Genomic DNA, 25,893 nt, shown 5'->3' with positions numbered 1-25,893 from the left:
TTTCCCTTCAACAGAGCTTATGTTTACAGATAGATCTGTTTTCATCAGCTCGACTGTAAGCCTTTTAAGGACAGAATCAAGACTTATTTGCTCTTTCTCTAATATCTTGTGTAGTGTCCGGCACAAAGGAGATTCTTCACAGAAATCTGTTGATTGGATGAATGAATCAACAAACTAGTTTGGGTGTGAGTGTGCTTCCTATCTTTTTGTCTGGATTGTAAGGTCCTTAAGACCCAAACCTGGTTTCCCACTTCTTTTAAGATCCTCATCTTTAGCAAATGGTAGAAGCGGGGCAGAAATATTCATGGAACTGAATTGGAATAGTCTGTCCTAAAAGACGGGTCACACTATGTTCTTGCTCTGAGAAAAGGCAGCTCTCTGTCAAAGAGAAGCCGTCCCATGTGAAATCTTCCATGGAAATTAAAGAAATTTTTAATCTCTGAGTTTGTCACTTGTCCAGCCTTCTGTGTGCATGTGACCAAACGTCCTTGACTTGACCTTATGGGAATATGTAAACTGTGAGTTTCAAGCGGGGATGTTTGTGGGAGGAGGGTATCATAGGATGTGGAGCAAATTTTATTTGCGATTCCCTGACTCAGGAGTAACTTCTGGTAAGTAACAAGAGGTGACTCCACAAGGAGTCTTGTCTGCTTCTTTAAACACAAGACTTTTTATTGGGATGGCACCCTGCCAATCTGACAGGAAGTACACGACAAAGAAGCAGCTCCCTTTAGGTCCCAGACTGACCAGCACTAACTTTTTTCAGGCTAGTTTTTAGCATGAAGTTTCTCCTTCAGAAGGGAAAAGCTGAACTCACAGAATACAGGTGATGTGTCCGTTTGTCCTGGTAGGTTAAATGCATTTACTTCTATAAACAAAAAAATAATTTTTAAAATGCATCAAAGAACTTGCAACTCTAAGTACCCCAACGCATACTTTTCTGACATGAATCATCTGACCATCCCCACTTCCCAAGTTTACCTATTTTGCAAGCATACATGATCTATATTGGGGCTTTTTCAAAGACATATAAATTTATCTTCAAAGAACAGGGGGAAGGCAGTGAAGTACAGGAGGTTAGGAAAACTCATTATGCTTTGGAGAGTGTTTCAAACTTGACCTCAAAGCAGTGACCAGAAAGCTTGCAGTTCAACCTCAAGGTCACTCTGTGTCCCATGTTGCTGTCAGCCGGGAAAGGTGAGAGTTCCTTGGGTTGGGGTCAGGGTGGAGATAGGGTCAGGAGAAGTTCTGGGCATTCACAACCATAGGAAGTGCTTGTTCTCTCTTCATTTTGTTTGCTTAAGAAGAGAAAAGAAGCTCACATGTCTCTTTGAAGCCCCGTGGGGCTGTTTTCTGTGAGAGCAAAGCTCATGATTGTTCCTGGAATGCTGGTCCTACCATTTATTGTCCTTGGATTTAATGCCTGCCTTGCATTTGGAATAAAGATTCATTCATTCTTGTGCCAAGAAATAAAGAATTCCATTGTCTCCCTGCCGGAATAGTTCCAAGACCATCTTTTTTTTTTTTTTTTTTCCTGAGGCTGACAAGGCCAGATAGCATCTCATTTGGCCCCATGATCTGGTCTCCAGAGGAGATATGTGCCCCTTTTTGGTCTGAGCTTCTCAGTCACAATACTGTCATATAGAGCAGTTCTGTCCCCTCGGTACCAGGAATTTTGCCCCTTTCACAAGGACCCTTAACAACCTCTGCAGATTGCCAAACCAGACTTACTCTAATTCTCCACTATAAGGACGGTTGTGTCACTCAAATTAGCCTAGTGATGATGAACCTTGGGTGGCAGCTAATTCGATCCATGGGGAGAAATGAGTGTAGCTGATTTGCATGCTGTGACATGCTCCATCCCGGAATATTCCTTGATGACTCACCAGAATAAAGGCCAATTTAATTAAAACGAACACAGAAGTGTGAAAAAACAAAGGGCAAAAGAAGTTCGAAGGAAGTTGGTTATCACTTCAGAGGAAAACTACCTCCAGGGGCTGTAGCCTAAACAGTTCTTAACAGAGTGTTCTTATTCATTTAGGAGGTTTACTTCCAGCACATCTGCCCTCCTAAACCTTCCGCTTTCCTCTTAAGCCTCCTCTGCCAGCAGACCTCCTGGCCTCCAGCCTGGCAGAGAAGATGAATCCATTCCCTACCCTATACTTGTTTCCTCTAGTTGAAGACAAAGGCGACCTTTCTCCAATTTACTGCTTGTCCTTCCTGTTGAGTTCTTCATCCAAATGTCTCCTTCTGGAGCTGGTTCCAAGTTATGTCTGCTCCACATTGTAGCATCCTTTTTCTTAGTTAGTTTACTCCATTGCTATTTCCTATAAAAATGCTCAAGTGTCTCTAATCTTTTGAAAACATCCTCCCTTAACCTGTGTCTTTCTCCCCATCTCCCCCTCAATCCCTTCCCTTTCTCTTCTCTTCCCAGATAAGATCCTTCCAAAGATATCGTATATTTAACGTCTCTTCTATCTGCACTTTGCCTGCTTCACTTTTCATCACTGTGGTTTCCTCTTTTTTTTTTTTAAATTTGCTTACTTATTTTTGGCTGCTCTGGGTCTTCATGGCTACATGGGCTTGCTCCAGTGTGGTCCGCGAGCTTCTCTTTGAGGTGGCTCCTCTTGCTGAGGAGTGCCGGCTCTGGGGCACACAGGCTCAGTAGTTGTGGCTCACGGGCTTTCTTGCTCCATGGCATACGGTATCTTCCCAGATCAGGGATCGAACTAGTGTCCCCTTGTCTTGCGTTGGCAGACAAGTTCTCAACCAGTGAACCCCCAGCGAAGTCCCTATGATTTCCTCTTTAAGCTCTCTGCCTCCCTGACAACAACTTTACTATTTCCAGCCCCCAAGGCCAGGTAAATGATTGAAATAAGACATGAAGGACCTACGTGTCAGAGGCAAAGGACTCTATACTCAACCTGTTTGACTTTTATGTAGCACTTGTCTCCGTGGTCAGTCCTTGCTTCTTGAGATTCTACTCTGGATTTTTAAGAAACCACCCCTTCTTAATTCTCCTTCTTCCCTCTCTCTGATGATTCCTCTCCACCTCAACCCTCAAATGCTGATGTTCCTCGAGGCCCTTGGATCTTGTCCCTCTTGCTTTCTCCTGGTAATTTCTCCCATGTCCACAGTTCTTACTCCTACCTGTGTACTGCTGATGCCTATATTTGTAGGCATCCCATGTTTTCCCCTAAGTTGCAACTGCTTCTTTCCAGATCTCTTCTCCTGGACACCACACAGGCAACTCAAACTCGGCATACTCCAAGCTGCATGTATCTTTCCTGTAGAACCTGGTCTTCCTCCTGTATCCCATCTAGGAAATAACGTACCATTCATCTACTCCGCCAACTCAGAAACCTGGGTGGTTATCCTACCTTCCTCTCTTTCCCTCAGCTCCTACGCCCCATCTGTTACCAAGTTTTGTAGACTTGACCGCCACAGCATCTCTGATATGTATCTACTCCCTCTCTTTCCCCATCCCTGAACTTTCTCCTGGATTATTAAAATACTCTTCTTACCTCCAGTTTTTTCATCTGCAGTCTATCTCCCACAAAGCAGCTAGAGTGAACTGCCTTCAGTGGTGCCCTATTGCTTGTGAGATGAGGCCCATACTCTTTAGTGGGACCATTAAATCGGGTAGCCCCAGCCTACCTTTCAGTTCACCAGTTTCATCTCTCACCTAAATCTCACACACTCTACTCCCCACAGAGACACAAACTAATCATGTTCCCTCTTTTCACCTTGCCAAGAATGGTGCTCTTCCTTTTCTGACTTTCCTTACTTGCTATTGCTCCATTTTCCTCCACCCTAAACCCACTGCAGCGTCACATAATCTATATATCTGTTTTAAGACCCAATTCCAGAGTTATTTCACTTCTGATCACTAGGAGACTTTTCCTGAATAATAACCCATCCCTTACCTCCAGGTACAACCACAAGTATATTCCTCTAAGTCTCATGGTAGTCTGTACTTTCTTTAACACAGACTTGATATCTCTTTATTACTGATGTAGTTGCTCATTTTTGTTTAGCATTTATCACAGTGCCAAAACTGAATAAATTTTTCTCTGAGTAAATGAGTGAATAGGCTCTCAACCATGTGAAAATGTAACTTACAAATCCTAAGTATTAATCACTGAGGAATTTCGCTCCTAGAGGATATCTGTTATGAGAAAGAAGATAAAGCCATTTTGCTTTCCCAGTGTTTTTAATAATTGAGAATATGATGGTGATTAATACCATTCTTTAAAAAAATAAAATAGCATCTTTTTTTGTATTACCTTTTATTTTTATCTTATTTCATTTTTTTTTTTTCTCGGCTATACCATGGGGCATGTGGGATCTTAGTTCCCTGACCAGGGATAGACCACCGACCACTACACCCCCTGCAGTTGAAGTGTAGTTTCTTAAGCACTGGACCAAAGAGAAGTCCCTGATTAACATCATTCTTTTTGTGATAGATTGTATTTCCTAAATGTATCTCCCCTTCCACAGACTTTTCTTTAATGTGACCTTGTGATGCCCCCATCCACACATGGAATCTACTTCCCCTCTCCTTGAGCGTGGAATGGTGTTATGACTCACTTGGAACCCGCAGAACTGGGTAATAGTCAGTTTGCAAAACTTTCATTTGTTGCTTGTTTTCTAAAAATTTCATTACTACATTTACCTTGCATAGTTTCATGATATATACACTTGCATTTTTAAATTAACCTCCTCTTTTGAGATAATTATAGGATCATGTAGGTTGTATGAAATAGTACAGATTAATCCAGTGTACTACTACCCATGATACCCAAGGGTAACGTCTTGCAAAACTATAGTTCAATATCATAACCAAGATATTGACATGGATACAGTCAAAATGTAAAGCACTTTTATTGCTACAAAGATCACTAATGATCCTTGTAATTGTGTCATTTCAAGGATGTTATATAAATAAAGTCATATAGTGTGTAATTTTTACTGGCTTTTTTAGCTCAGCATAATTCCTAGAAATTCATCCAGGGATTGTCACATGTTTCAGTAGTTTTTTTTTTCATGGCTGAATAGTATTCCATGGTATGGGTATATCAATTTGTTTAGCCAGTTGCCTATTCAAGGACATTTGACTTGTTTCTAGCTTGAAACTGTTATGAATAAATCTGCTATGAACATTCATACATAGCTTTTTTGTGACCATGTGATTACGTAAGTGTCCAGGAATACAATTGCTAGCATATGGAAATACAACTGATTTTGCATGATTATGCTACAACTTTGCTAAACTCACTTATAATAAGTGAGTTAAAGGAGGGGTGTGTGTGTGTGTGTGTTAGCTTCCTCGGAATTATTTTATGTAGACAATCACATTATCTGCAAAGAGGGACAGTTTTGGTTCTTACTTTCTGATCTGTATACCTTTTGTTTCTTTTCTTGCCTTTTTGCATTAGAGAGAACTTCTGGCAACACGCTGAATAAGTGTGATGAAAGTGAATGTCCTTGCCGTGTTCTGATTGTAGGAGAAAAGCATTCAGTCTTTCACTACTAAGCATAATATTAGCTGTAGGCAGTTTATCAAGTGGAGGAAGTCCCTCTTTATTCCTAGTTTTATGAGACACACTTTTAAAATCATAAATAGATGTTGAATTTTGATGTTTCCTTACATCAGTTTAAATGATCATATGATTTTTCTTCTTTCACCTTACATCAATTAAAACGATCGCATGATTTTTCTTCTTTCACCTTCTCAAGGAAAAATTAATCAGTCAATCTAAGAAATAAATGGAAAAGTTTATTCACACCAAATTTGAGGGTTATAATCCAGGAAGAGAATCTCAGAAAGCTCTGAGAACTATTCTGCCCCTTAGAAGTCAAAGCATATTTCTACAAGTTTTTTTAAGACAGAAGGCTGTACATCAAATAATCTATAACTGACAGCTTACATCATCCAGATCTAAGTGCCATTGTGGTGGGTCATGTGACCCCTTAAAAGATCCAGAAGACATGCTATCTTTAAGGAGTTGTCTTATTGATCCTAGGAGAATGCTGCTTCTCATGGTTGAGCAGGTATTTCTGCTGATGGGGAGGTTTGGTTGATGCCAAATGCAGATGCACAATGAACTGTTTGGGGAGGAGAGGAAAGAAGGGCAGAGAAAAGTTTTGTTTAAATTTTTCTTGTCTTGCCATAAAAATGTTAATTTTGACTGCTGTTCACTGCCACCATGGATCTTCTCTTGCAGTGTCTAGGGGCGACCTGAAAGCAGATAGAACTTGCCTGGTTATAGATTGGGTAGAGACTCTTTTTTAAAAAAAATATTTATTTATTTGGCTTCCCTGGGTCTTAGTTGCAACATGTGGGATCTAGTTCCCTGACTAGGGATCGAACCCAGGTCTACACTGGGGGTGCAGAGTCTTAGCCACTGGAACACCAATGAAGTCCCTGGATCAGGACTCTGATCACAAATCTCCCCCTCTTCTCCATCCCAAAGAAGTCTCTGATCACCTCTTCTTACTGTATCTTATTCCTCCTTGACAGTTATCACCAGGTCTGCATTAAAGGAAGCAGAGAACCTGGCTGTCTCTCCCAGCATCCTTTCCATTTACAAGAAGTCTAAACGGCAGGGGCTGTTCAGACCTTGCTGGGTATTTCCTTTGAGACATCAGCCAGAGGAAGGGGTGGGAATCAAGGCAGGCAGGAAGAAAAATGTTGTTGAACATGGCTGGGCTCAGCAGATGAAAGCCTGCAGGCCTTTGGCTGAAGATAGCACAAAAAGGGACAGGCAGAGCCAAACTTCAATCATTCCACCTCGGTGTTTACATCAGCCAGCCCTGGGCACTGACCTGCTGGCAGCCTGGGTTTTAGTAGCTGTTGGTTCCTGGCCTGATTGGAAAAAGATTCCAGATTTTGGAGGGAGTGGAGGGAAATAAGAACAACATGTCCTGTTTACTCAGAGAATGTGGAGGCCTCAAGAGTGGCTGGATGCGCAGGGCACCTGGCTGCAGGGTGATACCCCTCCGCCCCCCACGCAAGGCCACACACCTTGGGAGAATCCCAGATCTGAAGCTGGAGGAGGTCCTACATTAAGAAGTGGTTCAACTCTCTGATCTCAGCATGGGAAAATGGAAATCTGCCCGGTTGACAGATAAAGCAACCAAGGGCTGCCTTATCTTAGGATACACAGCTAGTAGGTGGATTGAGAAGGGAGGAGGGCAAAGTAGAAATGCAGTCTCTGGTCCCCTCTGTCCCATTCCCTCTTGGGGACACTCTGGCAACCTAGCCAGCCTGGGCCACCATGAGTGACATTGTGGTAACAGTGCTTGCCTGTTTGCTGCATACTTAACCCAACCCATCCACATGCGACCACTTCCTTTTCAGGAGTTGCTAGCATCTGAGCAGCCTGTTATTCAAGGCTTAAGTGTGTGGTGTGGTTTATTTAAAGGGATTCCCAAGTGGCTCAGCAGTAAAGAATTTGACTGCTAATGCAGGAGATGCAGTTCAGTCCTTGAGTTGGGAAGATCCCCTGAAGGAGAAAATGGCAACACACTTCAGTATTCTTGCCTGAGAAATCCCATGGAGAGAAGAGCCTGGAGGGCTACAGTCTACGGGGTCACAAAAATTTGGACATGACTAAGCATGCACGCACATGGGTTTTTTAAGGGAAGTCATTCCCATAAGAGCTGGAGCAGTCGGGGAGTAGAGAACTTGTTTCAGGATTTAAAGTCATCATCTGAAAAAAAAAGCTCACAACCTAAAAGTTGAGAATTATGTTTTATTTGCATACTTAGACTAGCTGAGGACTTAAGCCCTAGAAGCAACCCCTTAGATAGCTCTGAGGGACTGCTCAAAAGAGGTAAGGGAAAAGCCAGGATACACAGGAGTTTTTTGCAACAAAAACCAGATAGCTGGAACATCAAAAAATTATTGTTAATGAGAGAAAACCAAACATCTCAAGTTAATGAATTTAGCACTTTTCTGTGTACAGGAAAGATATGAGTCTGGGCTTGTTGAGATCATTCCTTTGATATTCACCTTAATTATCTAAGGTCGGTATCCTGTTTTTCTCCATCTTGAATCCCCTTAGAGTACACAGTCCAAGGTGGCTGCAGTGGCTGATGGCTTGATGGCTGCAACATCCTTTCTTTACTGGCAGGCAATATTCATTTACAAAAGTCTCCATAGGATTTGATGAGACAGAAAAGAGGGAAATGGGCATTTCAGGAAGCCACTTTTTAAAGCATTTTATTAAATGTTCATTATTGTTGTTCTTTAGTCGCTCAGTGTGCCCAATTCTTTGTGACCCCATAGACTGTAGTCTACCAGGCTCCACTGTCCATGGGATTTCCCAGGCAAGAATATTGGAGTGGGTTGCCATTTCCTTCTCCAGGGGATCTTCCAGACCCAGGGACCTTATCTCCAGCACTGCAGGTGGTCTCCTGCATTGCAGAGGTAAAACACTAGTCATTAGCAAAGCACTCTACCCACATTATCTCATTTAATCTTCACAACAACCCTACAAGGTAGGCATGAAATGCTTTAGGTTTATGGATGAGGCTGAGGGAGGGGGCAGTGAACTATTTCATTCAGTATCATCAGATGGTTAACCCAACAGTTGTCTCCCTGAGCCCTTATTCTTAACCCCTGCCCTATACTGCTTCTCACGGTGGAGCAGGAGAGACAAGTGGTGTCCTGAAGAGAAATGGAGAGTGGAGATTGATTGGCAGAGTGGATGCAACGGACATACGTTTTCTGTGGTCAGGCATGGGTTAGGTGTTCAGTACTGTCCTGAACATCTGCTGATCTAATATTGAGCCGTTATATAAAAGCTGTAGAAAATCCTGCCATCACAATGTAAACAGCAACCCCCAAATTCGGGTTCCTATAGTGTAGGATCAGTTCATCCGGAGGCTAATGAAATGATCTGGATGAATCTGTTCATCATCACTTCTACTAGACCCAAATTTCTATTATTATAGGTGACGTGGCTTCACTCTTACTATTTGTCCATGTCCTTTATTAATTTGTATGTTCCCTAAGGATGGGGATTGTTAGTATTTCACTCAGTAAGTCCGACAGTAATTGAAGGAACTCTCTCCAATTCCCTTGGTCTTCTCTGTTGGCTTTCTAGTCAAATTAATGAAATTAGATTATTTAGTGATAAGCATTTCACAATATATACATATTGTACACCCTCAGCTTACATAATTATATCTCAATAAGGTTGCAAAAAAGAAAACTTTTATCTTTAGCCATATGATTCTGAGTAGAGTTACAAAGAAATCAGATTCAAAGCCTCCATTGCCTCATTCTCAAATAGTTGAAACCTTTTAAGAATCTAAAACAGTAATTTAAATTGATATTCTGGGACCCAAATAAAACCTCTGAAATGACATTTCTTTTAACCAATAGGTCTAGAAACTTTCATTCATGGCATGTATTGGAGGGGAACTTCATCCCTTGAAATGTCTCAAGACTTCTTGTAAAGTTTGCTTTTAACCACATATTAAGGTCTTGTGATTTCTAAATTTGGACAGAGAGGCACTAAGGCATGATTTCAAGATCAATGATGAAAAACTCAGCAACATACCATAGACAAATCTGACTTCCAGAGTCAGCTTTTCCACTGATTGTGTGACCTTGGGTGAACTGGCTAGCCTTTCAAAGCCTGAGTTTCATCATTGTACAGGAGAAGAAAAAATAGAACCCATCATAGATAATTGTTGTGAAATTTAATTGAGTAAATATATCCAAAGGATTCCCTGGCATTAGGTGGTGTTCCATAAATGTGAAATTAGAAGGTGAAGTAAATTAGTGGTACTGCCTCAGCTATTTTTGTTCAGAGGCTATTTTTGCCTCCTAGGAAGAAGCAGGTGGTAAAGAGGCTGGGTGGGTGGAGGAAGTGTTGTGGCCTGTTTGTTGTGGGACAACGGCATGGAAAACCACTTGAGCAGGTTGCATGAGTCAGTGCGGGAAATGCACAGGTGTTGTTATGCCTAAAGAAATTCACTGCCTGCCCCCACCCTCACCCCCAATCTTGGAGAAAGGGAGATGCCTCACATTTTTTCTGAAAGGCAATTCTCCTTGTTTCTTAGTATAGAAACCTGTTCTATGAGTCATTACACATCTTTCCCGAAGGCCACCCAAGGTGGTCCACCCTCAGCCAAAAGCTTCTCTTCTTTTCCTTGGATGTTTTTTCTTGTATCTTGTATGCAAGTCAGCACCTGACAGCACTCTAATGATTAGAAGAATTGATATGAGTACCTCTCAGCATATTCCCCATGCCTAAGAGGTCACCCTGAAAAGATGCTGCCCTTGAAGACCCCTTGGGGTCTTGGGTCACAGTGAACAACACAGTAACGATGCTTGTTGCACGTACATGAAGTGTCCAGAGTTTAACTAGTCAGAATTGTTGGGGGAGGTTGGACTTAGTATTGGGCTCTTCATGGGATCTGTCCTGGCATCTACTGAGGTTGTAGGAGTCATCTGTGGGATCAGGGTCACTAAAGTGACCCAACTGAAGTGCCTGAAGCTCTCTCTACCATCAACAAAGGATAGCAGGGTCTTGATCTATTGATGGCTTCTGTGCAATGCCTGTAACTCAGTGATCTGATCAATTTCTGATGGGTTAAATAGAAGAGTCTCAACAGAAGAGTATACTTTCATGGTTTTTAAAGAACACAGTAGAAATCATGTGAGCCTTAGAAAGTAACATGAAAAATCTAGAATCACAGACTCTAGGCTGGACAGTTCATTTTGTGTCAAGTCAAAAGAGCCCCCAGATATTTCGTCAAACATTATCCTGGGTGTGTTGGTGAAGGTGTTTTGGGATGGGAGTAACTTTTGAATTGGTTGACTAGACAAGACAGATTGCCCTCCCTAATATGACATATGGCTCTTATCAGTTGATCAGTCAACTGAAGATCTAAACAGAATAAAAGCTAACCCTCCTATGAACAGAGGGAATCAATCCCGCCTGACTGAGATGGCACATTGGTCTTTTCCAGCCTTCAGGCTTGGACTGAAACATCTGCTCTTCTGGGATCCTGAGCCTGCTGGCTTTCAGATCTTTCAGATTTGAAAGGGGGGCTTGCTTACGCCATTGGGTCTTCTGATTCTTTGACCTTTTGATTCAGTCTGGAGCTACCTGTTTGTTCTCTTGGGTTTCTGGCTTGCCAACAGTCTGGCATGGACTTCTCAGCCTCCATAATCACATGCAGTGAGCTAAATCCTAATAATAAATTTCTTTCTACCTATATAGATGTATTGTTGTTGTCGTTCAGTTGCTAAGTCATGTCCAACTCTCTGTGACCCCATGGTTTATAGCCTGCCAGGATCCTGTTTCCATGGGGTTTTTCCAGACAAGAATACTGGAGTGGTTGTCATTTCCTTCTCCAGGGGATCTTCCTGGACCAGGGATTGAACCTGAGTCTCTTGCACTGGCAGGTGGGCTCTTTACCACTTAGTCACCAGGAAAGTCCCTTATTGATATATATTTATAGTCTATTGGTCCTGTTTCTGTGGGGAACTGTATTACATTTGGTAAATTAAACATGTTTTTGTTTAGCTGTTTTAGTATGTTCAGGCATTCAATGGGCCACTTAAATTTCCCACATTTAAATATCTGCACTCCAAACCCTGGCTTGCTGCCTAACAGTGAGCTGCTTTATAAAGATAAATTTAGATCTCCTCCTAAAAGCTTCTAAATTTCTGTGGATGTTTTTGGCTGCACTGGGTCTTCCTTGCTGTGTGTGTGCTTTCTCTAGTTACCGTGAGTAGGCACTATTGTTTAGTTGAGGTGCAAGAGCTTCTCTTTGCGGTGGCTTCCCTTGTTGCTGAGCATGGGCTCTAGGCATGTGGGCTCAGTAGTTGTGGCACACTGGGCTTAGTTGTCCCCAGGCGTGTGGGATCTTCCCAGACGAGGGATCGAATCCGTGTCCCCTGCGTTGGCAGGTGGATTCTCAACCACTAGACCACCAGGGAAGTCCTAAGTGGATTTTCTTTTAAGTTTTTGTTACAAAGTTTTACATATGTCAAATTACAAATTAGGTCCCCAACTTGCAAAGTGTAAGCTTGAGAATATGTCTGATCAAATATATGAATAAATATATAGAATATATGAAAGAAGCACTAAGTTTGAGATTACTCTGTATAAGAATGTGCTTTGAGGTTTAAAAATTAAAGTTAAGGCAAATTAAAGGGACTCTTTTAAGAGGGATTAGAATCACTTCTTTGAAATAACTTCAACCACACGCCAAAGACAAATTAAGTTCAGTAAAAGGTGAACAATTTAATCTATGATAACACCGTGATGGTTTATTGAAAAGCCAAAAACAGGAAAGCCTAAAGTTAGAGCCCCAGTCCATGGAAAATGATGTCATAAGACAAATCGGCTGTCCCACCACGTGGAAGAGAGAGAGGATCTGCGAGTGTGGCATAGCTTAAGGTGTTAAGTTCCTATGATACTAAGGTTATTCTTCTGCTTGTTGCTTTTATTATTTTTGCTTTTTTAAAAATTTTTTTTTTTCACTTTACAATATTGTATTGGTTTTGCCATACATTGACATGAATCTGCCATGGGTGTATATGTGTTCCCCTTCCAGAACCCCCCTGCCACCTCCCTCCCCATTCCATCCCTCTGGGTCATCCCAGAGCACCAGCCCCGAGCACCCTGTATCATGCATCGAACCTGGACTGGTGATTCGTTTCACATATGATAATTTACATGCTTCAATGCCATTCTCCCATATCATCCTGCCCTCGCCCTCTCCCATAGAGTCCAAAAGACTGTTCTATACATCTGTGTCTCTTTTGCTGTCTCACATACAGGGTTATTGTTACCATCTTCCTAAATTCCATATATACGCGTTAGTATACTGTATTGGTGTTTTTCTTTCTGGCTTACTTCACTCTGTATAATAGGCTCCAGTTTCATCCACCTCATTAGAACAGATTCAAATGTATTCTTTTTAATGGTTGAGTAATATTCCATTGTGTATATGTACCACAGCTTCCTTATCCATTCGTCTGCTGATGGGCATCTAGGTTGCTTCCACGTCCTGGCTATTATAAACAGTGCTGTGATGAACATTGGGGTACACGTGTCTCTTTCAATTCTGGTTTCCTCGGTGTGTATGCCCAGCAGTGGGATTGCTGGGTCATATGGCAGTTCTATTTCCAGTTTTTTAAGGAATCTCCACACTGTTCTCTATAGTGGCTGTACTAGTTTGCATTCCCACCAACAGTGTAAGAGGGTTCCCTTTTCTCCACACCCTCTCCAGCACTTATTGCTTGTAGACTTTTGGATAGCAGCCATTCTGACTGACATGAGATGGTACCTCATTGTGGTTTTGATTTGCATTTCTCTGATAATGAGTGATGTTGAGCATCTTTTCATGTGTTTGTTAGCCATCTATATGTCATCTTTGGAAAAATGTCTGTTTAGTTCTTTGGCCCACTTTTTCATTGGGTCGTTTATTTTTCTGGAATTGAGCTGCAGGAGTTGTTTGCATATTTTTGAGATTAATTCTTTGTCAGTTGCTTCGTTTGCTATTATTTTCTCCCATTTGCTTGTTGCTTTTATTGAATGTAAACAGGTAAGAGGCATTGGAAATGTTCATTGTGATGCCTAATATTGTTCTCAATTTTTTTAAAAATGAATTAGTGCTGTTTCCCATGCAAAACTGTCAGCTCCTTTCTTACATCTTGGCACCCAGTTTATTTCTAATTGTGTCTCTGACAGTATTTCAGTATTAGTACTTGGTGCTGGGCCCCGTGCATAGAGGGTCTTGGTATACACTTTTTGAATAGAATGGAAATTATCATCCACTCAAACAGTCGTGGAAACACTATAACCTAAAGTAGGCAAAGAGTGGTGAAGTTCATCAGGATGAGTACAGATTAAAACCAAGGAAGGCAACACTTTGTATTTGCCTTAAAAAAATTTTTTTTTGTGGCCGCATTGCACAGCTTGCAGGATCTTAGTTTTCCAACCAGGGATGGAATCTGCGCCCCCTGTTGTGGAAGCACAGAGTTCTAACCACTAGACTACCAGGGAATTCCCAATATCTTATACCTTATACCTTGTACAGCATTGTTCTTGCACAGAACACAACTTCCTTATTATAGCTTACACACCCAGATATCATGCTAAGAACATTGCACATCTTCTGAGTAGTATTCCATTGTATGGTTATGTCTGAATTTTTTGTCCTTTTGCCTGTTGATGGAAATTTGGATATTGCCAGATTTGGGCTATTATAAATAAAGCTGCTATGAACATTGCATAGAGCTCTTTGTGTGGATAGATTATTTTCATTTCCCTTGAGTAAGTATCTAGAAGTATATTATGAGGCTATAGCAAATAATGCCAAGCTAGTTTTTGAGTAGATACTGATGAATGCAGAGAATGTGAGGTCCATATAAGGACACAAAGAAACAAGGGAATTTCATATTTAATACAGGTAGTATGTCAGATCAATGAGGAAAAATGGATTATTCAATCAACAGTGTTGAAACAAATGGGTAGATAACTGAAGAAAAAAAAACATGCTTTAATTGCTTTGCTGGTTTAGACTACGTATTGTAAGGAAAAGATGGCTGTTCTTAAGGAGGAATGAAAAGAAAAAAAGAAGTCCTGAAACTCCAGGATCTGGTCAGATAGAAGCTGTAACTAATTCCCATTTCTAACTAGAAAAAGTTAAAACCGAGATGCCCTTTGAGTGATTAAGACCAATTACAACTAAGCCTCATGACAAGGAGCAAGTCAAGAGTATGATGATCAAGTCTTTTGCTTAAATATCTGGAATAATTAAAGTGGGTCTAGGTAAATACCTGCAGTTGGACAAAATTGCTCCAGGATTATAGACCAAAGGTACAGTTCTCTCATCAAAGCCCGATATGCTCAAGGTACCTGCTGGGAAAAGAACTGGGGCATGGTGACTGGCACATTGAGCTAATTGGAATCAAATAGATTAAAAGCCAGTTATGTTTTTGAGTTACACTGTCTAGAGAGCCAATAGCTGTGTTAAATGGGATTCTAACTTCTTAACCTAAAACCATGAGCTTATTCAGCATGTTATTATTCACCAGACAAGTTCTCACAACTGTTTCATGGCATTACATGGATTGCCTTTAATTCAGTGTCCTGGAACAGTTTCTTTGCTGCACATTAGCCAGACCAGAAGCAAATGCCATTAATTTTTCAGATTTCTCTTATGGGTAGCTTTTGTCCCACTCTTGAACTGATTTCTTTACTGGCCAGTGGAGTCACATGGTGGTAACAATTTCAGAATTTCAGTTGCTTAAAACAAAAGAGGTTTATATTGTGCCGACGTTTTAAATAAAAACAATCCCCACACCTACTGGTGGACTTCTATATTGCTTCCAATTGTCACATGTCACAAATAATTCTGTACTGGATATATTTATATAGATATCATTTTGCACATGAGCAAGTATACTTGTAGTTTTCATATCTAGAAAATGGAATTGCTACGTTAAAGTATATGTGCATTTTAAAATTTGACAGAGACTTACTGATTTGTACTCCCACTAGCTAGATATGAGAATGCTTATTTCCTCCTACCGGTAACAGTGTTATCAACACTTTTGATCTTTGCCCCACTTGAGAAGGGAAACATAATATTTCACTAATGTTTTGTTTTTTACTTTTTAGGTTATATTAGACTTTTCCTTGCTTTTCATATATTTATGTGAAAAAATAAAAGAATTATTTTAATTTTTGTTTTGTTTTTTTCACATCATTTTGTCCACTTCGCTCTTTGGTTGTGGTAAAAATGATTAAAGAAGACAATTCAGTCTATACAAACAAGCTTTATTTAGCAGTTCATGAAGCAGAAAGTCTCCATTCAAAGAAGTGCAAAATGGAGCAGAATGCAGGAAGCTTTACCCGGTAAAGAACAAGGAATAAGGAAGAGCAAAGAGAAAATATCTGATTGACCCAGTGTGCAGAGTTTGCTTGCTTGGGGTGAGAAAGAACAAGGAAATGAGTATAGAGCCCAGGGCTGGCTTGATGTTTGGCTGACTGGATAGACTGCATTTCAGGTCAAGTGGAGCATTTACAAGGACACATTCAAAGTTACCCAGGTTGGAGTTTGCTAATCAGCGACACCCCAGGCAACAGTGGGCCATCTTGGGCCCAGAAAGTAATTCAATAGATATAACTTTTTCTTATAGGTTTATGAGAACTATTTACACATTCAAGAAAAGGGTCACTTAAGATACACATTGAAAGTATTCTCTCAAATATATTTATTTATTTATTTCACTTCTTAAGACTCAGCTATATTTGTTTATTTCTGTTTTTGGCTGCCCTGGGTCTTTGCTGTTGCACGCAGGCTTTCTGTAGTTGTGGTTGGCAGGCTTCTTATTGCGGTGCTTCTCTTGTTGCGGAGCTCAAGTGCTAGGGTGTACATGCTCCAGTAGTTGTGACATACTGGCTTAGCTGCTCCTCAGCATGTGGGGTCTTCCCAGACCAGGGATTGATTCGGTGGCCCCCTGCATTGCAAGGTGGATTCTTAACCACTAGACCACCAGGGAAGCCCAATTATCTATATTTAGATGCTATTCTTTGTATTTTTTTGCCGTGAAGCATTCTCCCCTTCCTGTCTTTTTTATGTAATTGAATACCAATTGTTCATTTGCATCATGGCTGAGTTAGGGTTTTACTTTGGAAAGATTTTGTCATTAAATCAACAAATTAAGGGATACAAGAGCAACAGCTCCCTTTTTTCTTCTAGTATCTTTATAGTTTCATATTTTGTTTTGACATATTTAACCCAGATGAAATGAATTCTGGTGTAAATTGAGAGGGAGGGATACATCTTTATACACTGTCTAACTGGTGAAAGTGTGTGCTTTTGTAGATGACGATCCATGGGCTGTGAAACACAAGTTGTAGGAGGCTAATTTTCCAACCAATATATTTTTCTAAGTTTGAGTGTTTTACTCTGTTCATGTGAAACCTACCAAAAATTCACTGAAACAGTACATTCTCAACAGTGATGAAAGAAAGCTACAAGAATATGGGCAGCCTGTACTCAGCTCCAATTAAATGTCACCATGGCAGGAAGAGGGAAACAGTATTGTCACACATGCCCATTTCAAAAAATGCCCAAATTAAAAAATCTGAATTTGCATGTGAAATCCCCTGATGTTTAAATGTTAGCAACTAAATCAATAGTTTCAAAAACATTGCCTTGGCCAAGCAAAACACATCTGTGAGCCAGATGGGGCCCTGAGGGTGTCAGTCTGAGACCCGTTTTCCCCTAATCCTCAAAGATGCAAGTGCCTCTTCTAGGGGCTGCCGTAGGATGGGTAGCCCTTATCACAATGGATTTTAATTGATCGTTGGTGGCCTGGTTTTTCTATTAGGCTCAAGCCTTTCTATTAAGTGATAAAGTTATAAACAGAAGTATTCACAGATTTTGAGATCCCCAGAACCTAGCACAGCATCTTTCACCTAGTTCATTTAGTATGAACGTTTGTTGAATGAATTTTAAGTGGATGAATGAGTGAACTCTACTGCAAGTAGAATACCTGCCAAACATCTGGACAAAATAGCTCAGATTCTCGGAGATTAGACCACGCCCTCTCCTCCCCTCACCTCCCGGCAAGGTCCCCTGGGCACTCATGGCAACCTGAGCAGTTGTACCCGATTTTAACAGGTGGCTCCTTGCACGTTGTCAATCCTGGCCGCTAGATGTCTCCCTACGCTTAAAGGACATTCTGAAGCCTTGGGGTCAACTCGTGTGCTCAGTAGCTCTGTCGTGTCTGACTCTTTGTGACCCCATGGACTGTAGCCAGCCAGGCACCTCTATCATGGGGTTTCCCAGGCAAGAATACTCCGCGGGTTTCCCTCTCCTACTTTAGGGGACCTTCCTGGCCCAGGGATTGAACCTGTGTCTCCTGCTTCATAGGCAGGTGGATTCTTTACCACTGAGCCACCTGGGAAGGCCTGGAGTCAACCTGCAGTTTGGTAAAAAGAAGCAATTCTTAAGTAAAAAAGAAGGCCTTAATCTCAGGTCACAGCTTCTACAGATATTTGTTCTCTTGAGGAAGCCGAAGACAGCCACAGTGTCAAAGAAGAAGTTCCCAGGGACAGAATCAGATTTATTTTGTTCTAGGAGAACTTTTCATCCTCAGAAAGGCACCCTTGGGGGCAATGAAATGACAGTCCGTTGGGTTTTCAGCCTCTAATCTAACAGATTAGCAACTGTTCTCCATCTCTATGGTGTTACTTTACTCTGCTGTTTCAGCAGGTGGAGAAATGCATGTTACTGTTAAGGGTTTGGACTCTAGAACCTGTGTAGTAAAAGCAGAATTCAACTTGGAAAGTGCATTAGGGCTTCCCAGGTGGAGCTAATGGCAAAGAACCCACCTGCCAGTGCAGGAGACATAAGAGATGGGGTTTGATCCCTGGGTCGGGAAGATCCCCTGGAGGAGGGCATGGCAACCCACACCAGTATTCTTGCCTGGAGAATCCCATGGAGGAAGGAGCCTGGTGGCTCTTGACCATGTCGGGTGACAAAGAGTTGGAGATGACTGAAGTGACTTAGCATACACGCTTGTATTAGTAGGAACTTCTTCATTGAGCCTGCCAGGTGCTCATGTGAATTCCTGAGCATCACATGAACACAAAGGATATGCTTTGGTGCCTGTGGTTGTGTCTTTCATGTGTCTCGTGAGGGTCTGTGGGGTCCACTAAGGTGGGAGTACTTTCTTATTTTATTTTATTATTCTCTCCGCTGGCCGCACAGCTTGCCGGATCTTAGTTCCCTGACTAGAGATCAAGCCCGGGCCCTAGGAGTGAAAGCCCCCAGTCCTAACCACTGGCCTCTCAGGGAATTCCTTTTTTTTTTTTTTTTGGTGCTGCATAATTCTCACTTTAAAGGGAGACAGGGTAGGGGGTAAAAAGCTCAATACTTTTACAGTCTATGGCTCTCTCTTCTCAGTGTTATCTCTGACATTCTGAACTGATTAAGGGCAGTGGTTAGAAGATTGCCTGACTGTTGAATTTACCCAGGGCCTTGAATTTAATGACTCTTGAAGGTACTTGAATAAAATGAAACTGTGGATTCTATGGGGTCTTGGTGGCTCTCCAACTGATTATGGAAAGTTCAGATGGTAAGAACACTGTGTCTTGTTAGTACCTGAGACAACCTTGCCTTTACCTTCTCTTTGGTTCTTTTGCAAGCGTTGGGCACTTCTCTATGTATTTCTCGTATGTCTTGAAGAAGCAATAGGCTTTCAGAAAATAGACTCTGAAATCAGGTTGTATTCCTCTCGTAGCCCATCATTTCCTTAACTGCTCTGTGCCTCTGTTTCGTCATCTGTAAAATGGGGATGTTAGTGGTTACTGCCTCACAGAGGGCTGAGGATATAAAAGCACATGGAAATGACTCAGAACAGTCCTTGGAACATGATTAGTGCTCAGTAAAAACAGCTGATTCTCAACGCTTGACAGTTCATCTCATTCTCTCCTTTGCTGTCTAGGTCAACTTCCAGTTTTTGATTGTTAGACTTGTCTCTTATGTGATTGGGAGAAGTTCCTATAGTTTTTCAAATTCTCTCCTTGTTTACTTCAATGTCTTTGAAAAAAAATTTATTTATTTGGCTGTGTTCAGTCTTAGTTGCAGCACGTGGGATCTTCATTGAGTCACTAAAGATCTTCCCATGCCGTGTGTGGGCTCTCTAGTTGTGGCATGCGGGCTCAGTAGATGTGACTCACAGGCTTAGCTGCTTCAAGGCAAGTGGGATCTTCCCAATCAGGGAAGGAACCCTGGTCCCTTGCACTGCAAGGCAGATTCTTATCTACTGGACCACCAGGGAGGTCCAAATGTCCTCTATATTAATGCTAAATAGCAATACAGTTATTTTGCAATAACACCATCCTCCACAACAGTTTCTCATAAGTCACATTGGTCAAGTTTTGTGCTCAGTCTAATAAGTCCCCACCTGCCTCTCTTTAAGTCCCAGTTCTGAGTGGTAAGAGACTGCATCTGTTTTGATTGTTTTACCATATTTGTAAGAATTACATATTACTCACTGTAATTTACATTTTATAATCAACTCTTCCCTTCTTTACTTCTCCTTTCAGGTTTTTCTTTTGTATAATTATTGAATCTTTTTTTAATTGCATTTAACCCCTTCACAATTACGGACTAAAGCCACAGTTCAGGACCTCTCCCTCCCTTGAATCACCATATCATTTAAGGTGGCCCTTTGCGTTTGCTGCTCCTGGATCAGAGCTTCTCAGAAACCAAGCTCAAAGGATATCCAGCACATCAGATGGATGGACACTCCTTGGCATGGGTTCATGTCCTTTGTAGGTCCACCTGCCGATTCAATTAAGATACTCTCTCAGACTCACAACTGCCCCTCCAGGAAGGTTTGTTGAGGTCAGAAGAATTAGATAACTAGTTCTGATAACATGATTCTGTTTGCCATTTCCTTTCTCCCAGGCCTCAGGTTTATTGCTGTTTATTCCTGTGACTCTGCTCTTTTGCTGGAAATGAAGCCATTAGACTGTTCAGGAAACCAACACAAATAGATGGAGTTAGAAGGTCCGATGCTCTTCCTCAGCCCCCCGTCTTCCTTGTTGCTCTTCTTCAGCATTTGCAGGATGCTGGAGCCAGCCTCGCCAAGGAAGCTCTGTGGTTAAGACCACCAAAGAAAAAATAATGTAGAGCTGACCAGATAGACCAAAATGCACTTGTTTAGCTGCCTTTGTACCATCAGGTGAGCAGCCTTGTTTCTGCTTCATAGGTTAGCGTGTGAGATCTGGGGGCAGAAGGAGTATTGCAGTCACACCAGAGCAGCAGTGTCTCCATGACTCTGCCTTTGCAGAAGCTGGCTCTTCTTGGGTTCATAACAAAGACGTGTCATACATGTCACCCCAAGGCTCACATTACGCTTCTCCCATTCTCTTTTTGTTCTCTGCAGTGACAGAGGCACCCCATCCCCTAACCAGGAAATACTGAAAAATTCAGCATCGCATGTGTTAACAAATTATTAGGAGGAAGCTAGAAGGGGTGATTAAATGGTTTGGTGGTGAGTCATTGTAGTCAGAAGCACACCCTCTTTGTGACATGCCCGAGCACTCAGTTGCTCAGTCACATCTGACTCTTTGCGACCCCATGGACTGTAGCCCACCAGACTCCTCTGTTCATGGGATTTTCTGGGTAAGAATACTGGATTGGGTTGCCCTTTCCTCCTCCAGAGGATCCTCCTGACCCAGAGATCAAACTCGAATCTTCTGGAGCTCCTGCATTGGCTGGCGGATTCTTTGTGACACCACCTAAATATTGGGCCTACTATGATCACCTTCTATCAAATATAGAATTAGCTATCAAACACATTCATTTATTTGGATTCAGAGTTTCACCAGAATCAATGTACTCATGAAACCATTGATATTTTACTGGATGCTTAATTTTCTCGTAACAGTAAGTCCCCTATATATTGAAGCTTCAACTTGCAGGTTTTCAAAGATGCATTGAAATGTAGGTTCCATCAACATCAGGTGTGAGTGAAACTGCAGCTTCCCCTCTATTTCTATTGCCGACAGTCCTTCAGCTCCACCATCTCCCACCTCCACCTCCTCCTCCAGTCAGTAATTCTTCTCGCCTGTTCACTTGATATCAGCCCCTGTATGCCAGCTGTTGTACTGTACCACTGCATTTTCCAAGATACAATACTGTAAGATTAAAAATGTTTTCTTAATTTTTTGTTTGTTTTTTTATGCATTATTTGTGTGAAAAGTATTATAAACCTATTATAGCACAGGACTGTATAGTCAGCTGTGTTAGTTGGGGACCTAGGCTAACTTTGTTGGACTTACAAATGCACGCTTGGAACGGAACTCATTCGTATGTAGGAGACTTGCTGTATCTGCTAAATGAAACCATTTCTTTCGTCTAAGAAACGGTAGGGGTCCCTTTGGTTGTAAGGGCTATACACCAGTGCCTGGGAAGTTGCTGGGCTTCATGGCACAAAGAGCTGGAGGTGAATAACAGCTGTCATCGGAGCCGCCAGCCCTCACGGTGCTGAGTTCCATGCTGATTGATCAGTTTTTATCTGTTCACTCTTCCACTGTTTCCTTACCTCTCCCCCTCACCCTCCATCCAATTCTATTGCTACTTTCTCCCTAAGTAATTAGTAAATATTAGCCTCATTTTATAAACACTGAGATGTCAGTGACATAAGGGCTCCTACAAGCTCTCGCATTTTAATACAGACAAAAGGAAAAGGCAGCACTGAACTGAAAAGATGGCATCTGGTCCTTGAACATTAGACATTGGATCAACCAAGGGAGTGCACATAGGTCTAGAAGACCTTGACTCTTCGTATTCAATGACTATTTGGTCTCCACTTACCATTGGTGCATCTCCAAAACAGGCAAAATCCTGCTGAAAAGGCACATGAAGAGAAGGGAATTAACTTGACTGAATTATGACATCAGCTCTATTCCACCCAGGCTAGTGGGTGACACAGGAGAGATGGTTGATGCCCTTGAAAACCTGGGGGTTGTCAGAACGGCTTCGTTCTCTTGTCAACTCTTCCACTGGACCGGATCCAGGACCAGTCATGAAGAGCGAGGATGCGAACCAAGTGGCCAAACTGGTGTTGGAAACAAGAAGATCACATTGAGGTTAGGCCTGCTTGGCACTGAGGGTCAGTCTTCAACTTGAAGTTATGGACCTTAATATTTTGGGGAATATTGTTCTCTCTAAAAAAAGAGATTTCTATTAGATTTTAGTGCTCCAAAGACCTTTTTATTCTTCCTGAGAAAGTGTATATTTCCTCTCTTCTGATAATAAGAGCAGTCTACCAGACTAGCTTCCTCTTTTCCTTGCTAGGAAGCTCTGTTCATAGAGTTAAACTTTCAATTTACAAAACAGGGCAACTACCTAATAGGTTATTGTTTACATTCTTTCTCTTAGTTGATGCTCTACTTTGATAGTTTCTCTTTTTAATATTCCATATTCATATATATATATAGTTTGTATATAAAACTATTATAGTTTAAATTTCCTTATGTCAATTCTAATGTAATTTTATTTTAAGCGTTAGTATTGTAAGCTGCCTCAAATCATTTGTAAGTTACAGAGTGACTTAGAGTCAGCTACCTCAAATTATTGGTAATTGTGGTGTTAGTTTTCAACTTGGATGGGAGAAAGAAGAAAGAAACTTATTAAAGAAGTTAGCAAGGTTTAGCATGAGGTTTCCTAAGGACAAACGACATACTGAAAGCATTTGCCCTGTGTGTACATGCCAGGGCTCTGCTTTGCCCACCTTCATTCTGTAGTATTCCAAACAGAAGTCTGAGGTGGCTTCATCTGGGAAAGTCGCAGGCCAATTATTCAGTTTTGTGCAAGAAAATCAGAAAAGGAGAAACCATATCTGTCTCTCTCCATATCCCACTGGTATGACTCGCCTCTCCCCACCTGAAATTAACACACGGAGGGCTGCATTCCTTCCGCTTTATGAGGTATGACCCTGGGTGTCCAGAGGCTGGTTGTGGAAGCTGGACAGAGTGACACTGGGAAACACACAAATTGAGGACAGAAGTGTCCTGCGTTCCCCTAGAGGGTTTTCCTCCCATTTCCCCTCCGTGATTTCTGTCTGCTAGGAGAATTGTTAGGTCATGGACTCTGAGTTCCTTCCTCTTACCAGGCCTGATAGGGACTCTAAGTGGGAGGGAGAGTCAACAGAAAGGTATTTTTCTCTTCCTTCTTGAAGGGGGTGTGTTCTGGGCTTGTCTGCCTACAGGGTAGCAATGTGCTACAGGAGTTACTGGTAAATTAGTGGCCTGTACACCTGCCAGCAAGCTGCTGTGGCTCAGATATTACGATTGTCTTTCCAAACAGAACAAGAAGTGACTGAGCCACGATTACCCCAGAGGAAGGGCTCCCTGGGGCTGTGATGTGAAGAGTGGGATCACAGGTAAGCCCCAAAGCTGTGATTTGATTCCTTAGAACGTGTCTTAGTATCATCCTTACCACCTGTTAATCTGAGATTAGTTTTCAATAATTGAAATTCATATTTCAATATCCCATTTCCTGAAGGAGGGTAACTAAAGAAATGGAGAGTGGAGAAAACAATGAACAGATACAATCAAGTTCAGTTTCTTGGTAACTATATAAATTGAGATGTTATGTGAGTCTCAGGCTCAAGGTTATTGAATCAAAGCATAACCTTCTCTCTATCGATTTCAATACAGTACCCCTTCTTCTTGGGGTGTTGTGCCTGGGAGGTGGATTGATTGAAATAAAGAAGGCTCCACCAAGGATAATTGTACAAACTTTAATCTCATGGCTTCCACAAATTAGCAATGTATTAGTCTTGTTGTTGTTGTTAAGTTGCTAAATCGTGTCTGACTCTTTGCCACCCCTGGACTGTAGCCAGCCAGTCTCCTCTGTCCATGGGATTTCCCAGGCAAGAATACTGAAGTGGGTTGCCATTTCCTTCTCCCGTAGACCCTCCTGACCCAGGAACTGAAACCGCATTTCCTGCATTGGCAGTGGATTCATTACCACTGAGCTATCTAAGAAGATCAAGTTTATTTTCACTTCAGGATGAATTAGTTTCAGATTTGACCTAACTGGTATATTTCCAGGAAGTATTTCCCGATTTAACTTCTTCTCTGGGCTCTGAAAAATCCACAAACTGACGTTTTTAATCACTTCCTGGTCTCTCTCCCCCAAATAAGTACAAAGTAACACGTTATATTTTCTGACAGACCTTGAAACATAGTCGTTTTTCTTTTCCTTTTTCTTCTTTTTCATGAAGAATCCATTTATGAAAGCCTGATGTTCTATGTAATTCATTCATGCCAGAGACTAAATGATGGGAAGTTACCAAAGGAGGTGTGGAAAGAAGGTCAGGCTGGAGAGGTGCAGGGAAATGATGACTTTGGCATTTCCATGGACAAATCCATTAAATCAAACTTGGTAATAAAACACTGTAGGCTGGAGATTACAGGGTGAAGGGAAGTAACAAAAACAGATTAAAATACATTCTATAATTTATGAGAGTATTAGCACAAACCTTCTGTTATGTTTTTAATAAAACAACTACTAATTATTCAACCATAACCCAAATTTAAAATGATCGTACATTATACAACCACACAGAGTACTTTATTCAACCATCCATCGGTGGTTTAATCACTAAGTCGTGTCTGACTCTTGTGATCCCATGGACTGTAGCCTGCCGGGCTCCTTTTTCCATGGGATCCTCCAGGCAAGAATACTGGAGTGGGTTGCCATTACCAAGTGGCATAATCTTGAGCAAATTATTTAGCTTTTCTAGTTCTAGTTATTTAATGTGCAAAATAGTAGCCATGAGCATAAAGTGTTAAAATTGGAGCATGAACACGTTGAGTCAAAGAGGCTTGACTTGCACACACTCCTATTTAATGCATGACCACAAGTTGATGTAAATTGTTGCTGACGTGCCTCATAGGTACATATATCTTGCTTCTCTAAAAAGTCAGTGTATTCCTTTACTCTTTTTTAAAAACAGGGACAGTGTTCTCATGAAGGGTTTATGTCTTGTTGCGCTGAGGGTGAGGGGGCTCGATGCTTTGGTATCCACATGCCCTCTGATGTCATTCGTTCTGCAATTAAAGAGACAGAAATATCCTCTTAGGAAAAGTAAATGAACACATTCATTCAAACTAAGGTGTCAGTGACATTTTTGAGCACTTTCAGTTCAGTTCAGTTCAGTTGCTCAGTTGTGTCCTACTCTTTGTGACCCCATGGAGGCATGCCAGGCCTCCCTGTCCATTACCAACTCCCAGAGTTTACTCAAACTCATGTCCATCGAGTCAGTGATGCCATCCAATCATCTCATCCTCTGTCGTCCCCTTCACCTCCTGCCTTCAA

At 41.6% G+C, this 25,893-nt stretch overlaps 1 protein-coding gene across 8 annotated transcripts in view; it reads left to right on the top strand.

Moving 5' to 3' along the window:
* ADGRF1 (adhesion G protein-coupled receptor F1) overlaps positions 1-25,893 on the top strand; it is a 102,326-nt gene that overhangs the window by 33,524 nt on the left and 42,909 nt on the right. For 4 of the 8 annotated variants that reach the window (XM_081519708.1, XM_081519707.1, XM_081519706.1 and 1 more), the window contains exons 2-3: positions 22,482-22,655; positions 23,875-23,950. The exons of 1 other annotated variant lie outside the window; for it this stretch is intronic. The gene's annotated coding sequence lies outside the window, so the exon portion shown is untranslated. Of the gene's footprint in view, positions 1-21,119; positions 21,187-22,481; positions 22,656-23,542; positions 23,723-23,874; positions 23,951-25,893 lie in introns of those variants that run through there. 3 more of the 8 variants (XM_081519704.1, XM_081519701.1, XM_081519705.1) reach the window with 3 other exon arrangements.

Source organism: Giraffa tippelskirchi, chromosome 8 (assembly GCF_054371585.1).
Source record: "Giraffa tippelskirchi isolate mGirTip1 chromosome 8, T2T-mGirTip1v1.2.pri, whole genome shotgun sequence".
In the NCBI taxonomy this organism is placed as follows: Eukaryota; Metazoa; Chordata; class Mammalia; order Artiodactyla; family Giraffidae; genus Giraffa; species Giraffa tippelskirchi.
This window is presented reverse-complemented; position numbering and strand designations above follow the sequence as displayed.